The 17,423-nt window shown below is 46.7% G+C and overlaps 1 protein-coding gene across 6 annotated transcripts in view; it reads left to right on the top strand.

Moving 5' to 3' along the window:
* The window catches only part of pde4dip (phosphodiesterase 4D interacting protein), a 167,514-nt gene that overhangs the window by 113,135 nt on the left and 36,956 nt on the right, over positions 1–17,423 (top strand). The gene's annotated exons all lie outside the window — the stretch shown is intronic.

The raw sequence follows: 17,423 nt of genomic DNA, 5'->3' as shown, positions 1-17,423 counted from the left end.
CATTTTGGGAGTTGGAAAATATTGATTGTTGTTTGAGGGCCTGTGTCCTCCAGGGGGACGTGGAGTGTTTTTGTTTGTCACTCGATCAGTGATCCACACAGACAATCAATCAGTCTGATTAACTCACTGGCAGGACCAGCACGTTAGCCAGGTGGCAGGGACGATCAAGAGAGCTGGAGATCGATCAGTTGCTCATGTCTCTAACAGCGTTGGATCCCAATCCAATAAACCACTGTGGCTGTCATTGTAGGAGTGAGAGGCAGATCTCTCCATTTCCCTCACTGTGTCTATCCACCATATTTCTCTGCTTCTATTTTTTTTCGCTCGTTTACTCACAATCATCTTTGCCCTCTCTCTTTCTCACCCTCTCTAATCCTTTACCCCCTCATGCTGGTGGACATGTTTAACGTGGCTGTTTTTTTATAGCGTTAGCCACATTAGTGTTAAGGCTAACACGTTGAGTCAGGGCCATGCTGTATGATGTCACCAGTGCTAACCAGCCCCATGGGGACAGTGATTGAAGAGGAGTGTTGTGATTGGATGAACCCACTGCACACCCTCTGCCTCCCTCTGATTGCCATGGCAACAGCCTCAGATGGGGGCTGAGAAGGCGCCTTCTTTATCTCCTTCCCATCATGCCTCTCTCTCGCTCTGTGTGTGTGTGTGTGTGTGTGTGTGTGTGTGTGTGTGTGTGTGTGTGTGTGTGTGTGTGTGTGTGTGTGTGTGTGAGGGCATTTGCCAGTCGACCAGGTAGCAGGTGTCTGGGCACGAGGTCAGTTGTCTGTGAAGATTCACGCTGTCCTCTGTTTGGGTTCAGACTCAGAGAAAGTGTGTGTCCATGTGTGAGCATGAGAGAGGGAGAGAGAGAACCCCCCCCACACACACAATGAACAGAACCTAACAAACATTGTATTCCTGTGTCGGCTTGCATGGTCCTCTGGGGAACTGTATCTCTGAGCTGTGATAGTCCTCATGAAGTAGGATGGTGAATAATCCCTGTCCTGGATTAAGGGGTCGTATGTGCTGTGCAGCCAGTGGCCTGTGGGGTCAGGCTGTCACCTGGATGGTCCTGGTATCTGGGGACATCTGATTACATAGCGTTAGAGGGGCAGCCTGTTAGAGGGGCAGCCAGTTAGAGGGTCAACCAGTTAGAGGGCCAACCAGTTAGAGGGCCAACCAGTTAGAGGGTCAACCAGTTAGAGGGTCAACCAGTTAGAGGGTCAACCAGTTAGAGGGCAGCCAGTTAGAGGGCAGCCAGTTAGAGGGTCAACCAGTTAGAGGGTCAACCAGTTAGAGGGTCAACCAGTTAGAGGGCCAACCAGTTAGAGGGCCAACCAGTTAGAGGGTCAACCAGTTAGAGGGTCAACCAGTTAGAGGGTCAACCAGTTAGAGGGCCAACCAGTTAGAGGGTCAACCAGTTAGAGGGCAGCCAGTTAGAGGGCAGCCAGTTAGAGGGTCAACCAGTTAGAGGGTCAACCAGTTAGAGGGTCAGCCAGTTAGAGGGTCAACCAGTTAGAGGGTCAACCAGTTAGAGGGCAGCCAGTTAGAGGGCAGCCAGTTAGAGGGCAGCCAGTTAGAGGGTCAACCAGTTAGAGGGTCAACCAGTTAGAGGGCAGCCAGTTAGAGGGTCAACCAGTTAGAGGGCAGCCAGTTAGAGGGTCAACCAGTTAGAGGGTCAACCAGTTAGAGGGCAGCCAGTTAGAGGGTCAACCAGTTAGAGGGTCAACCAGTTAGAGGGTCAACCAGTTAGAGGGGCAGCCAGTTAGAGGGCAGCCAGTTAGAGGGCAGCCAGTTAGAGGGTCAACCAGTTAGAGGGTCAACCAGTTAGGGGGCAGCCAGTTAGAGGGTCAACCAGTTAGAGGGTCAACCAGTTAGAGGGTCAACCAGTTAGAGGGCAGCCAGTTAGAGGGCAGCCAGTTAGAGGGTCAACCAGTTAGAGGGTCAACCAGTTAGAGGGCAGCCAGTTAGAGGGCAGCCAGTTAGAGGGTCAACCAGTTAGAGGGTCAACCAGTTAGAGGGTCAACCAGTTAGAGGGCAGCCAGTTAGAGGGTCAACCAGTTAGAGGGTCAACCAGTTAGAGGGTCAACCAGTTAGAGGGTCAACCAGTTAGAGGGCAGCCAGTTAGAGGGTCAACCAGTTAGAGGGCAGCTAGTTAGAGGGCCAACCAGTTAGAGGGTCAACCAGTTAGAGGGCAGCCAGTTAGAGGGTCAACCAGTTAGAGGGTCAACCAGTTAGAGGGCAGCCAGTTAGAGGGTCAACCAGTTAGAGGGTCAACCAGTTAGAGGGTCAACCAGTTAGAGGGTCAACCAGTTAGAGGGGCAGCCAGTTAGAGGGCCAACCAGTTAGAGGGTCAACCAGTTAGAGGGTCAACCAGTTAGAGGGCAGCCAGTTAGAGGGTCAACCAGTTAGAGGGTCAACCAGTTAGAGGGTCAACCAGTTAGAGGGCAGCCAGTTAGAGGGTCAACCAGTTAGAGGGCAGCCAGTTAGAGGGCAGCCAGTTAGAGGGTCAACCAGTTAGAGGGTCAACCAGTTAGAGGGTCAACCAGTTAGAGGGCAGCCAGTTAGAGGGCAGCCAGTTAGAGGGCAGCCAGTTAGAGGGCAGCCAGTTAGAGGGTCAACCAGTTAGAGGGTCAACCAGTTAGAGGGTCAACCAGTTAGAGGGCCAACCAGTTAGAGGGCCAGCCAGTTAGAGGGCCAACCAGTTAGAGGGCAGCCAGTTAGAGGGCAGCCAGTTAGAGGGTCAACCAGTTAGAGGGTCAACCAGTTAGAGGGTCAACCAGTTAGAGGGTCAACCAGTTAGAGGGTCAACCAGTTAGAGGGCAGCCAGTTAGAGGGTCAACCAGTTAGAGGGCAGCTAGTTAGAGGGCCAACCAGTTAGAGGGTCAACCAGTTAGAGGGCAGCCAGTTAGAGGGTCAACCAGTTAGAGGGTCAACCAGTTAGAGGGCAGCCAGTTAGAGGGTCAACCAGTTAGAGGGTCAACCAGTTAGAGGGTCAACCAGTTAGAGGGTCAACCAGTTAGAGGGGCAGCCAGTTAGAGGGCCAACCAGTTAGAGGGTCAACCAGTTAGAGGGTCAACCAGTTAGAGGGTCAACCAGTTAGAGGGCAGCCAGTTAGAGGGTCAACCAGTTAGAGGGTCAACCAGTTAGAGGGTCAACCAGTTAGAGGGCAGCCAGTTAGAGGGTCAACCAGTTAGAGGGCAGCCAGTTAGAGGGTCAACCAGTTAGAGGGTCAACCAGTTAGAGGGTCAACCAGTTAGAGGGCAGCCAGTTAGAGGGCAGCCAGTTAGAGGGCAGCCAGTTAGAGGGTCAACCAGTTAGAGGGTCAACCAGTTAGAGGGTCAACCAGTTAGAGGGCAGCCAGTTAGAGGGCAGCCAGTTAGAGGGTCAACCAGTTAGAGGGCCAACCAGTTAGAGGGTCAACCAGTTAGAGGGTCAACCAGTTAGAGGGCAGCCAGTTAGAGGGCAGCCAGTTAGAGGGTCAACCAGTTAGAGGGCCAACCAGTTAGAGGGTCAACCAGTTAGAGGGTCAACCAGTTAGAGGGCCAACCAGTTAGAGGGCCAACCAGTTAGAGGGTCAACCAGTTAGAGGGTCAACCAGTTAGAGGGCAGCCAGTTAGAGGGTCAACCAGTTAGAGGGTCAACCAGTTAGAGGGCCAACCAGTTAGAGGGTCAGCCAGTTAGAGGGCCAACCAGTTAGAGGGCAGCCAGTTAGAGGGCAGCCAGTTAGAGGGCAGCCAGTTAGAGGGTCAACCAGTTAGAGGGTCAACCAGTTAGAGGGTCAACCAGTTAGAGGGTCAACCAGTTAGAGGGCAGCCAGTTAGAGGGCAGCCAGTTAGAGGGTCAACCAGTTAGAGGGTCAACCAGTTAGAGGGTCAACCAGTTAGAGGGTCAACCAGTTAGAGGGTCAACCAGTTAGAGGGCCAGCCAGTTAGAGGGTCAACCAGTTAGAGGGTCAACCAGTTAGAGGGTCAACCAGTTAGAGGGTCAACCAGTTAGAGGGCAGCCAGTTAGAGGGTCAACCAGTTAGAGGGCCAGCCAGTTAGAGGGTCAACCAGTTAGAGGGTCAACCAGTTAGAGGGTCAACCAGTTAGAGGGCCAACCAGTTAGAGGGCCAACCAGTTAGAGGGTCAACCAGTTAGAGGGTCAACCAGTTAGAGGGTCAACCAGTTAGAGGGGCAGCCAGTTAGAGGGCCAACCAGTTAGAGGGTCAACCAGTTAGAGGGTCAACCAGTTAGAGGGTCAACCAGTTAGAGGGCAGCCAGTTAGAGGGTCAACCAGTTAGAGGGTCAACCAGTTAGAGGGTCAACCAGTTAGAGGGTCAACCAGTTAGAGGGGCAGCCAGTTAGAGGGTCAACCAGTTAGAGGGTCAACCAGTTAGAGGGTCAACCAGTTAGAGGGTCAACCAGTTAGAGGGCCAACCAGTTAGAGGGCCAACCAGTTAGAGGGCCAACCAGTTAGAGGGGCAGCCAGTTAGAAGGCAGCCAGTTAGAGGGCAGCCAGTTAGAGGGTCAACCAGTTAGAGGGTCAACCAGTTAGAGGGTCAACCAGTTAGAGGGCAGCCAGTTAGAGGGTCAACCAGTTAGAGGGTCAACCAGTTAGAGGGTCAACCAGTTAGAGGGTCAACCAGTTAGAGGGCCAACCAGTTAGAGGGTCAACCAGTTAGAGGGTCAACCAGTTAGAGGGTCAACCAGTTAGAGGGTCAACCAGTTAGAGGGCAGCCAGTTAGAGGGCAGCCAGTTAGAGGGTCAACCAGTTAGAGGGCAGCCAGTTAGAGGGCAGCCAGTTAGAGGGCAGCCAGTTAGAGGGTCAACCAGTTAGAGGGTCAACCAGTTAGAGGGTCAACCAGTTAGAGGGCCAGCCAGTTAGAGGGCCAGCCAGTTAGAGGGCAGCCAGTTAGAGGGTCAACCAGTTAGAGGGTCAACCAGTTAGAGGGTCAACCAGTTAGAGGGCAGCCAGTTAGAGGGTCAACCAGTTAGAGGGTCAACCAGTTAGAGGGCAGCCAGTTAGAGGGTCAACCAGTTAGAGGGTCAACCAGTTAGAGGGTCAACCAGTTAGAGGGCCAACCAGTTAGAGGGTCAACCAGTTAGAGGGTCAACCAGTTAGAGGGTCAACCAGTTAGAGGGTCAACCAGTTAGAGGGCAGCCAGTTAGAGGGCAGCCAGTTAGAGGGTCAACCAGTTAGAGGGCAGCCAGTTAGAGGGCAGCCAGTTAGAGGGCAGCCAGTTAGAGGGTCAACCAGTTAGAGGGTCAACCAGTTAGAGGGTCAACCAGTTAGAGGGTCAACCAGTTAGAGGGTCAACCAGTTAGAGGGCAGCCAGTTAGAGGGTCAACCAGTTAGAGGGTCAACCAGTTAGAGGGCAGCCAGTTAGAGGGCAGCCAGTTAGAGGGTCAACCAGTTAGAGGGTCAACCAGTTAGAGGGCAGCCAGTTAGAGGGCAGCCAGTTAGAGGGCAGCCAGTTAGAGGGTCAACCAGTTAGAGGGTCAACCAGTTAGAGGGTCAACCAGTTAGAGGGTCAACCAGTTAGAGGGCAGCCAGTTAGAGGGCAGCCAGTTAGAGGGTCAACCAGTTAGAGGGTCAACCAGTTAGAGGGTCAACCAGTTAGAGGGTCAACCAGTTAGAGGGCAGCCAGTTAGAGGGTCAACCAGTTAGAGGGCAGCTAGTTAGAGGGCCAACCAGTTAGAGGGTCAACCAGTTAGAGGGCAGCCAGTTAGAGGGTCAACCAGTTAGAGGGTCAACCAGTTAGAGGGTCAACCAGTTAGAGGGCAGCCAGTTAGAGGGTCAACCAGTTAGAGGGTCAACCAGTTAGAGGGTCAACCAGTTAGAGGGTCAACCAGTTAGAGGGGCAGCCAGTTAGAGGGCCAACCAGTTAGAGGGTCAACCAGTTAGAGGGTCAACCAGTTAGAGGGTCAACCAGTTAGAGGGCAGCCAGTTAGAGGGTCAACCAGTTAGAGGGTCAACCAGTTAGAGGGTCAACCAGTTAGAGGGCCAACCAGTTAGAGGGCCAGCCAGTTAGAGGGTCAACCAGTTAGAGGGCAGCCAGTTAGAGGGTCAACCAGTTAGAGGGCAGCCAGTTAGAGGGTCAACCAGTTAGAGGGTCAACCAGTTAGAGGGTCAACCAGTTAGAGGGTCAACCAGTTAGAGGGCCAACCAGTTAGAGGGCCAACCAGTTAGAGGGTCAACCAGTTAGAGGGTCAACCAGTTAGAGGGTCAACCAGTTAGAGGGCCAACCAGTTAGAGGGCCAACCAGTTAGAGGGTCAACCAGTTAGAGGGGCAGCCAGTTAGAAGGCAGCCAGTTAGAGGGCAGCCAGTTAGAGGGCCGCGATGTGTACGCCGAGGAACTTAAAACTTTCCACCTTCTCCACTACTGTCCCATTGATGTGGATATGGGGCTGCTCCCTCTGCTGTTTCCTGAAGTCCACGATCATCTCCTTTGTTTGTTGACGTTGAGTTTATTTTCCTGACACCACACTCCGAGGGCCCTCACCTCCTCCCTGTAGGCCGTCTCGTCGTTGTTGGTAATCAAGCCTACCACTGTAGTGTCGTCTGCAAACTTGATGATTGAGTTAGAGGCGTGCATGGCCACGCAGTCATGGGTGAACAGGGAGTACAGGAGAGGGCTGAGAACGCACCCTTGTGGGGCCCCAGTGTTGAGGATCAACGGGGTGGAGATGTTGTTTCCTACCCTCGCCACCTGGGGGCGGCCAGTCAGAAAGTCCAGGACCCAGTTGCACAGGGCGGGGTCGAGACCTAGGGTCTCGAGCTTAATGACAAGTTTAGAGGGTACTATGGTGTTAAATGCTGAGCTGTAGTCGATGAACAGCATTTTTACATTACACTGTTTGTATTCGGTCATGTTTCTGGACACCTTACCATTATTAAAAGCAGTGGTTCGCGCTTTCAGTTTTGCGCGAATGCTGCCATCAATCCACGGTTTCTGGTTGGGGAATGTTTTAATAGTCACCGTGGGAACTGATGCAACCCTTGCTCGAATTTCATCTACCTTGTTGTCAAGAGACTGGACATTGGCGAGTAGTATACTCGGGAGTGGTGAGCAATGTGCCCGTCTACGAAGCCTGACCAAAACACCGCTCCGTCTGACCCTTCTGCGGCGCCGTTGTTTTGGGTCGCCTACTGGGATCTGATCCATTGTCCTGGGTGGTGGTCCAAACAGAGGATCCGCTTTGGGAAAGTTGTATTCCTGGTTGTAATGTTGGTAAATTGACGTTGTTCTTATATCCAATAGTTCCTCCTGGCTGTATGTGATAAGACTTAAGATTTCCTGGGGTAACAGTGTAAGAAATAACACATAAATAAACTAAATACTGCATAGTTTCCTAAGAACGCGAAGCGAGGCGACCATCTCTGTCGGCGCTGCCATCGTTTATGTTATTTCATGTCATGACAGATTGCTCCCAGGCCACCCCACAGACCACAGCATCTGAGTCAGCATAGAAAGCAACCTCTGTGCCATGCCAGGGTGTTGGGACGATATTCACTAAGCACACAGTAGATGTAACTGTTGCCCAGCTTTCTTTTCTTTCTTCTTCTTCTCTCATTTGAAGCAAAAATGGGGAGATAGTGATTTGGAGGATACATTCCCATAGAGTTGTTGTGTCCTTACAGGGTTGAGAGCAGGGTCAGGCATTGCATTGTGGGTAATTAGAGGTGCCTCTCCCTCTCTCATGAAAGAGAGATAGATAGAGCTGCAGTATGCTGCACAGCTGGCCAACCAGATACGGAGGACATAAATGTGTTTTAGTGCCAGTTGACGGAGGACTTAAATGTGTTTTAGTGCCAGTCGACTCATTTAGGACGAGCCAGTAATTGAGTGAGAAAAAAGAGGGGATTTGTATTGGTTTGATTCCCCTGCGTGTGTGTGTGTGTGTGTGTGTGTGTGTGTGTGTGTGTGTGTGTGTGTGTGTGTGTGTGTGTGTGTGTGTGTGTGTGCGCGTGAGAGTATGAGAGTGTGGGTTGGTTCTTCTATCTTTGTGGGGACCTAAAATTCTCCCTCATGGGGACATGTCCCACATCCCCATGAGGACAAAGGCTATTATAAGCTTAGGGGTTAGGTTAGAATTAGAGTTACGGTTAGGGTATGGATTAGTGGTTGGGTTTAGGGTTAAGGTTATGGGTTAAGGTTAGGTGTAAGGTTAGATTTAGGGTTAAGGTTTAGGGTTAGAGAAAATAGGACTTTGATTAGGAATCTATTTTAGGTCCCCACTAGGATAGAAGAACAAAACGTGTGTGTGTGTGTGTGTGTGTGTGTGTGTGTGTGTGTGTGGTGTAACATGGCTCAAGCTCTTACTGCAGTGCTGGATTCAGAGCAGGGTGTTGACATGGGAACTAATCAGGTTAAGTTATTAAGACCTCACGGTACAGTGAACTGGGTCAGGAGCAGTTCAAGCTACAGAGAGATAGAGGGAGAGAGAGAGAGAGACAGGGAGAGAGAGAGAGAGCTGGGGGAGAGAGAGAGGCGGGGGGAGAGAGAGAGAGGCGGGGAGGAGAGAGAGAGAGAGGCAGGGGGAGAGACAGAGAGAGACAGAGAGAGAGAGAGGCAGGGGGAGAGAGAGAGGCAGGGGGAGAGAGAGCGAGAGAGAGACAGAGAGAGAGAGAGGCAGGGGGAGAGAGAGCGAGAGAGAGACAGAGAGAGAGAGAGGCAGGGGGAGAGAGAGAGGCAGGGGGAGAGAGTTGGAGAGAGAAAGAGAGAGAGAGAAAGGGAGAGCGAGAGAGAGTGAGACAGAGAAAGAGAGAGATGGAGAGAAAGAGAGTGAATCAGAGAGCGGGAGCAAGAGAAGAGCAAAGCCTGGTATAGAGCACCATCCAGCTCAGTCTAAGTATTCTGTAAAACTACAGGAGCGCTACGGAGAATCAGGACTCTGACATGTACAATGGTGGATTCTCTGAAGCCTTGGACTTTTTGAAAGGGGATGCATTGACTACAGTACCTGTAATTTTACTTTGGATCTTAATCTTATGTTTTTTAGTGGATTTTAGAGACATTTTGTTTTCCTTTTTTGACGTGAGCTACCTCTTCAAAAATCCTGTTAGTTTAAATAAAATGTAACAAGAATTGATTTTTTGAGAAACAGATTCACATTCCAGGACCTGCAGACAGAGTGGTTCACAGAACATTTAACAAAGGGTCGGATGGGGCCAGGTTTTTGGGCCAGCGCTTCAGTGTGAGTTATAAAACACACAGAAGGCTGACTAGGGTTATCTGACTCTTTATGTTTGACCATTCAGCCTCTCAGTCACAGAGCTTCTCTCTCCTCTGACTGGAGTGGGTTCCTAGTGCAGCCCCTAGGCCTGGATACACCCGCCTAACACCCCGCTCTGATCTCTCCTTCCCTGGGAGAGAAACACCACTCTCTCCGGTCGCTCCGTGTTGTGTTTGGCTGCTGGTGGGAAAAGAGTGAAGAAACAGAAGGATCGGAAGCTCCCGCTTCCTTCCCGAGGTCCATCAAAGGTTTTTGGAAGCTTGGATTTGAAAACAGAGGAGTGAAGGAGGGAACTATTTGAGACACAGACAGACAGACAGACAGACAGACAGACAGACAGACAGACAGACAGACAGACAGACAGACAGACAGACAGACAGACAGACAGACAGACAGACAGACAGACAGACAGACAGACAGACAGACAGACAGACAGACAGACAGACAGACAGGAAGAGAGAAACAGATAGGAGAAGAGAGACAGATAGGAGAAGAGATACAGATAGGAGAAGAGAGACAGACAGGAAGAGAGAGACAGACAGGAAGAGAGAGACAGATAGGAAGAGAGAGAGAGAGAGAGATAGGAAGAGAGACAGAGGAAGAGAGAGACAGACAGGAGAAGAGAGATAGACAGGAGAAGAGAGACAGATAGGAAGAGAGAGAGAGCGACAGACAGGAAGAGAGAGAAACAGACAGGAAGAGAGAGAGAGAGAGAGCAAGATAGATAGGAAGAGAGACAGTGCTACTACTCTCCTCAGGCAGTGTGAGACTGAGTCACAGCGCGGTGAATAAATCTCCTCCCTGCTGTACCAGCCCACCAGCAAACAGTAACACTACCAGTGGTTCTTTACAGCAGAGACAGAGGAAATGCATTGGAAAGACCTCTTGGTTAAAGAGAAGGGAAACGACACCTGAGCTAAATTACTGCACAGCAGATTTGGGATTTCTGGGACCTTGTTGGGCTTGTCTGTACTGGACCAAACTGGCCTGGGTCAGAATCTGCTTAGGAGACCGCGCTAGTCACAGTCACAGCGGCTGCTGTGGATACAGTGAGCACGCCTCCGTCTCTGGGCCTAATCTGGGGATTTACATTGCTTTTCACCTGATTGCTCATGACCAGTCCTCCCTACCTCCATCATGCTTTCTAGCACATTCCCCTTCCCATGACCTACCTACCACTCCGGGGATCACGACCTCATCATTAAGCGAATGAGCACTGCCTGGTTACCATAGAAACCCAGTTGAGAGGCGTTGCCACGGCGACGACCCCCCACAACGAGGACGAGGACAACAACTGTCTCCCTGGTGTGAAGGAGGATGAGCAGGAGGAACGGGAGCAGCAGAAAGGCCAGGATGGCGGCTCTCTAGCCCAGGGAGGAGGACCTTTGGTGGGGAAGGCTGGCCAGGCGAGCAGTGGGCCCAGGCCAATGGCTCCCCTGTGGAAGGCCATGCTGTCTAAAAGCAGCCCTCTGTACAGAGACTCTCTGTTCTCCTTCTCTCTGTGGGAGAGCAGGGCCCAGGAGAGAGAACTGGCCCTGTATAGAAAACACACTGACAGAGAGAGAAAGGCCCTGCACAGGCAGATGGAAAAGTAAGACAGAAAGAAGCATACCTTTATTTTTCTAGTAATATGAGAGTGATAGTAATCAGAGTGATAGTAATCGGAGTGATAGTAATCGGAGTGATAGTAATCAGAGTGATAGTAATCAGAGTGATACTAATCAGAGTGATAGTAATCAGAGTGATAGTAATCAGAGTGATACTCACCAGAGTGATTGTAATCAGAGTGATAGTAATCAGAGTGATAGTAATCAGAGTGATAGTAATCAGAGTGATACTAATCAGAGTGATACTAATCAGAGTGATAGTAATCAGAGTGATAGTAATCAGAGTGATAGTAATCAGAGTGATACTCACCAGAGTGATACTCACCAGAGTGATGTAACCAGAGTGATAGTAATCAGAGTGATAGTAATCAGAGTGATAGTAATCAGAGTGATAGTAATCAGAGTGATACTCACCAGAGTGATGTAACCAGAGTTATTGTAATAAGAGTGATACTAATCAGAGTGATAGTAATCAGAGTGATAGTAATCAGAGTGATACTCACCAGAGTGATGTAACCAGAGTGATAGTCATCAGAGTGACACTAATCAGAGTGATAGTCATCAGAGTGATAGTCATCAGAGTGATACTAATCAGAGTGATAGTAATCAGAGTGATACTAATCAGAGTGATACTAATCAGAGTGATAGTAATCAGAGTGATAGTAATCAGAGTGATACTCACCAGAGTGATGTAACCAGAGTGATAGTAATCAGAGTGATAGTAATCAGAGTGATAGTAATCAGAGTGATAATAATCAGAGTGATACTCACCAGAGTGATAGTAATCAGAGTTATACTAATCAGAGTGATACTAATCAGAGTGATAGTAATCAGAGTGATACTCACCAGAGTGATACTCACCAGAGTGATGTAACCAGAGTGACACTAATCAGAGTGATAGTCATCAGAGTGATACTAATCAGAGTGATACTAATCAGAGTGATACTAATCAGAGTGATACTAATCAGAGTGATAGTAATCAGAGTGATACTCGTCAGAGTGATAGTAATCAGAGTGATTGTAATCAGAGTGATAGAAATCAGAGTGATTGTAATCAGAGTGATTGTAATCAGAGTGATTGTAATCAGAGTGATAGTAATCAGAGTGATGTAATCAGAGTGATTGTAATCAGAGTGATTGTAATCAGAGTGATTGTAATCAGAGTGATAGTAATCAGAGTGATTGTAATCAGAGTGATAGTAATCAGAGTGATACTCACCAGAGTGATGTAATCAGAGTGATTGTAATCAGAGTGATACTCACCAGAGTGATAGTAATCAGAGTGATAGTAATCAGAGTGAAAGTAATCAGAGTGATACTCATCAGAGTGATACTAATCAGAGTGATACTCATCAGAGTGATACTAATCAGAGTGATACTAATCAGAGTGATAGTAATCAGAGTGATACTAATCAGAGTAATAGTAATCAGAGTGATACTCACCAGAGTGATGTAACCAGAGTTATTGTAATAAGAGTGATACTAATCAGAGTGATAGTAATCAGAGTGATAGTAATCAGAGTGATACTCACCAGAGTGATGTAACCAGAGTGATAGTCATCAGAGTGACACTAATCATAGTGATAGTCATCAGAGTGATAGTCATCAGAGTGATACTAATCAGAGTGATAGTAATCAGAGTGATACTAATCAGAGTGATAGTAATCAGAGTGATAGTAATCAGAGTGATACTCACCAGAGTGATGTAACCAGAGTGATAGTAATCAGAGTGATAGTAATCAGAGTGATAGTAATCAGAGTGATAATAATCAGAGTGATACTCACCAGAGTGATAGTAATCAGAGTTATACTAATCAGAGTGATACTAATCAGAGTGATAGTAATCAGAGTGATACTCACCAGAGTGATGTAACCAGAGTGATAGTCATCAGAGTGACACTAATCAGAGTGATAGTCATCAGAGTGATAGTCATCAGAGTGATACTAATCAGAGTGATACTAATCAGAGTGATACTAATCAGAGTGATAGTAATCAGAGTGATACTCGTCAGAGTGATAGTAATCAGAGTGATTGTAATCAGAGTGATTGAAATCAGAGTGATTGTAATCAGAGTGATTGTAATCAGAGTGATAGTAATCAGAGTGATGTAATCAGAGTGATTGTAATCAGAGTGATTGTAATCAGAGTGATTGTAATCAGAGTGATAGTAATCAGAGTGATTGTAATCAGAGTGATAGTAATCAGAGTGATACTCACCAGAGTGATGTAATCAGAGTGATTGTAATCAGAGTGATACTCACCAGAGTGATAGTAATCAGAGTGATAGTAATCAGAGTGAAAGTAATCAGAGTGATACTAATCAGAGTGATACTAATCAGAGTGATACTCACCAGAGTGATGTAATCAGAGTGATACTAATCAGAGTGATACTAATCAGAGTGATAGTAATCAGAGTGATACTAATCAGAGTAATAGTAATCAGAGTGATACTCACCAGAGTGATAGTAATCAGAGTTATACTCACCAGAGTGATAGTAATCAGAGTGATAGTAATCAGAGTGATAGTAATCAGAGTGATACTAATCAGAGTGATAGTAATCAGAGTGATACTAATCAGAGTGATACTAATTAGAGTGATACTAATCAGAGTGATAGTAATCAGAGTGATAGTAATCAGAGTGATTGTAATCAGAGTGATAGTAATCAGAGTGATACTAATCAGAGTGATACTAATCAGAGTGATAGTAATCAGAGTGATAGTAATCAGAGTGATACTCACCAGAGTGATACTCACCAGAGTGATACTCACCAGAGTGATGTAACCAGAGTGATAGTAATCAGAGTGATAGTAATCAGAGTGATAGTAATCAGAGTGATACTCACCAGAGTGATGTAACCAGAGTTATTGTAATAAGAGTGATACTAATCAGAGTGATAGTAATCAGAGTGATAGTAATCAGAGTGATACTCACCAGAGTGATGTAACCAGAGTGATAGTCATCAGAGTGACACTAATCAGAGTGATAGTCATCAGAGTGATAGTCATCAGAGTGATACTAATCAGAGTGATAGTAATCAGAGTGATACTAATCAGAGTGATAGTAATCAGAGTGATAGTAATCAGAGTGATACTCACCAGAGTGATGTAACCAGAGTGATAGTAATCAGAGTGATAGTAATCAGAGTGATACTAATCAGAGTGATAGTAATCAGAGTGATACTTGTCAGAGTGATACTTGTCAGAGTGATAGAAATCAGAGTGATAGTAATCAGAGTGATTGTAATCAGAGTGATTGTAATCAGAGTGATGTAATCAGAGTGATTGTAATCAGAGTGATAGTAATCAGAGTGATTGTAATCAGAGTGATTGTAATCAGAGTGATAGTAATCAGAGTGATACTCACCAGAGTGATGTAATCAGAGTGATTGTAATCAGAGTGATACTCACCAGAGTGATAGTAATCAGAGTGATAGTAATCAGAGTGATAGTAATCAGAGTGAAAGTAATCAGAGTGATACTAATCAGAGTGATACTAATCAGAGTGATACTCACCAGAGTGATAGTAATCAGAGTTATACTCACCAGAGTGATAGTAATCAGAGTGACAGTAATTAGAGTGATACTCACCAGAGTGATGTAATCAGAGTGATAGTAATCAGAGTGATACTAATCAGAGTGATAGTAATCAGAGTGATACTCATCAGAGTGATAGTAATCAGAGTGAAAGTAATCAGAGTGATATCAATCTGCGTGATAGTAATCAAAGGGATTGTAATCAGAGTGATAGTAATCAGTGATAGTAATCAGAGTGATTGTAATCAGAGTGATACTAATCAGAGTGATACTAATCAGAGTGATAGTAATCAAGAGTGATAGTAATCAGAGTGATTGTAATCAGAGTGATATCAATCTGCGTGATAGTAATCAAAGCGATTGTAATCAGAGTGATTGTAATCAGAGTGATAGTAATCAGTGATAGTAATCAGAGTGATTGTAATCAGAGTGATAGTAATCAGTGATAGTAATCAGAGTGATTGTAATCAGAGTGATACTAATCAGAGTGATAGTAATCAGAGTGATACTAATCAGAGTGATAGTAATCAGAGTGATAGTAATCAGAGTGATAGTAATCAGAGTGATGGTAATCAGAGTGATACTAATCAGAGTGATATAAATCAGAGTATTAGTAATCAGAGTGATTGTAATCAGAGTGATAGAAATCAGAGTGATTGTAATCAGAGTGATAGAAATCAGAGTAATAGTAATCAGAGTGATAGTAATCAGAGTGATAGTAATCAGAGTGATAGTAATCAGAGTGATTGTAATCAGAGTGATATAAATCAGAGTGATTGTAATCAGAGTGATTGTAATCAGAGTGATAGTAATCAGAGTGATAGAAATCAGAGTGATAGAAATCAGAGTGATAGTAATCAGAGTGATAGAAATCAGAGTGATAGTCATCAGAGTGATAGAAATCAGAGTGATAGTCATCAGAGTGATAGTCATCAGAGTGATAGTCATCAGAGTGATACTAATCAGAGTGATAGTAATCAGAGTGATAGTAATCGCTAACTGTGTACTATACAGTAAGTCCTTCAGAGGAGAAGCCTGTGTGTGTGTATGTGTGTGTGTGTATGTGTCTGTGTGTGTGTGTGTGTGTGTGTGTGTGTGTGTGTGTGTGTGTGTGTGTGTGTGTGTGTGTGTGTGTGTGTGTGTGTGTGTGTGTGTGTGTGTGTGTGGAGGGATCAGGTTTAGATTGGTGAGTCGACCTTCACCCAGGGTGCTGCTGTCAATTCTTTAACTCAGCTGAGGGGGAACAGGGTGTGTGTGTGTGTGTGTTTATCACATTCTGCGTGTTACGATTACATGAATGTATCCAAACTTACCGTATATGATCTTGAGTGAGGTGCCATTGGTCACCTACTGTCTGTCTGTCTGTCTGTCTGTGTTGATCCCTGTCTGTGTGTCTGTGTTGATCCCTGTCTGTGTGTCTGTGTTGATCCCTGTCTGTATGTCTGTGTTGATCCCTGTCTATCTCTATGTTGATCCCTGTCTGTGTGTCTGTGTTAATCCCTGTCTGTCTCTGTGTTGATCTCTGTCTATCTCTATGTTGATCCCTGTCTGTGTGTCTGTGTTGATCCCTGTCTGTCTCTGTGTTGATCCCTGTCTGTATGTCTGTGTTGATCTCTGTCTATCTCAATGTTGATCCCTGTCTGTGTGTCTGTGTTGATCCCTGTCTGTCTCTGTGTTGATCCCTGTCTGTATGTCTGTGTTGATCCCTGTCTATCTCAATGTTGATCCCTGTCTGTGTGTCTGTGTTGATCCCTGTCTATCTCTATGTTGATCCCTGTCTGTATGTCTGTGTTGATCCCTGTCTATCTCAATGTTGATCCCTGTCTGTGTGTCTGTGTTGATCCCTGTCTATCTCTATGTTGATCCCTGTCTATATCTATGTTGATCCCTGTCTGTCTCTGTGTTGATCCCTGTCTATCTCTATATTGATCCCTGTCTATCTCTATGTTGATCCCTGTCTATCTCTATGTTGATCCCTGTCTGTGTGTCTGTGTTAATCCCTGTCTGTCTGTCTGTCTGTGTTGATCCCTGTCTGTGTGTCTGTGTTGATCCCTGTCTGTCTCTGTGTTGATCCCTGTCTGTATGTCTGTGTTGATCCCTGTCTATCTCTATGTTGATCCCTGTCTGTGTGTCTGTGTTAATCCCTGTCTGTCTCTGTGTTGATCTCTGTCTATCTCTATGTTGATCCCTGTCTGTGTGTCTGTGTTGATCCCTGTCTGTCTCTGTGTTGATCCCTGTCTGTATGTCTGTGTTGATCTCTGTCTATCTCAATGTTGATCCCTGTCTGTGTGTCTGTGTTGATCCCTGTCTGTCTCTGTGTTGATCCCTGTCTGTATGTCTGTGTTGATCCCTGTCTATCTCTATGTTGATCCCTGTCTGTGTGTCTGTGTTGATCCCTGTCTATCTCTATGTTGATCCCTGTCTATCTCTATGTTGATCCCTGTCTGTCTCTGTGTTGATCCCTGTCTATCTCTATGTTGATCCCTGTCTATCTCTATGTTGATCCCTGTCTATCTCTATGTTGATCCCTGTCTGTGTGTCTGTGTTAATCCCTGTCTGTCTGTCTGTCTGTGTTGATCCCTGTCTGTCTGTCTGTCTGTCTGTCTGTCTGTCTGTCTGTCTGTCTGTCTGTCTGTCTGTCTGTCTGTCTGTCTGTCTGTCTGTCTTGATCCCTGTCTGTCACTTTGTTGATCCCTGCCTGTCTGTGTCTCTGTGTTGATCTCTGCCTGTCTGTGTTGATCCCTGCCTGTCTGTGTCTCTGTGTCTGTGTTGATCCCTGCCTGTCTGTGTCTCTGTGTCTGTGTTGATCCCTGTCTGTCTGTGTCTCTGTGTCTGTGTTGATCCCTGCCTGTCTGTGTCTCTGTGTCTGTGTTGATCCCTGCCTGTCTGTGTCTCTGTGCCTGTGTTGATCCCTGCCTGTCTGTGTCTCTGTGTCTGTGGGCAGTAAGCAGCTTGAGGAAGGATCAGATCAGATCACCAAGCCTCTGTCTCTGTCTGTACAGAACAGGGCAGCTAATAGCTTAATCATTCTTTGTTTTCTACATCTGTTAGCACTCACTGG

Source organism: Salmo salar, chromosome ssa10 (genome assembly GCF_905237065.1).
Source record: "Salmo salar chromosome ssa10, Ssal_v3.1, whole genome shotgun sequence".
Lineage (NCBI taxonomy): Eukaryota > Metazoa > Chordata > Actinopteri > Salmoniformes > Salmonidae > Salmo > Salmo salar.
The sequence above is the reverse complement of the archived record's forward strand: the minus strand, read 5'-3'. Positions and strand labels throughout refer to the sequence as shown.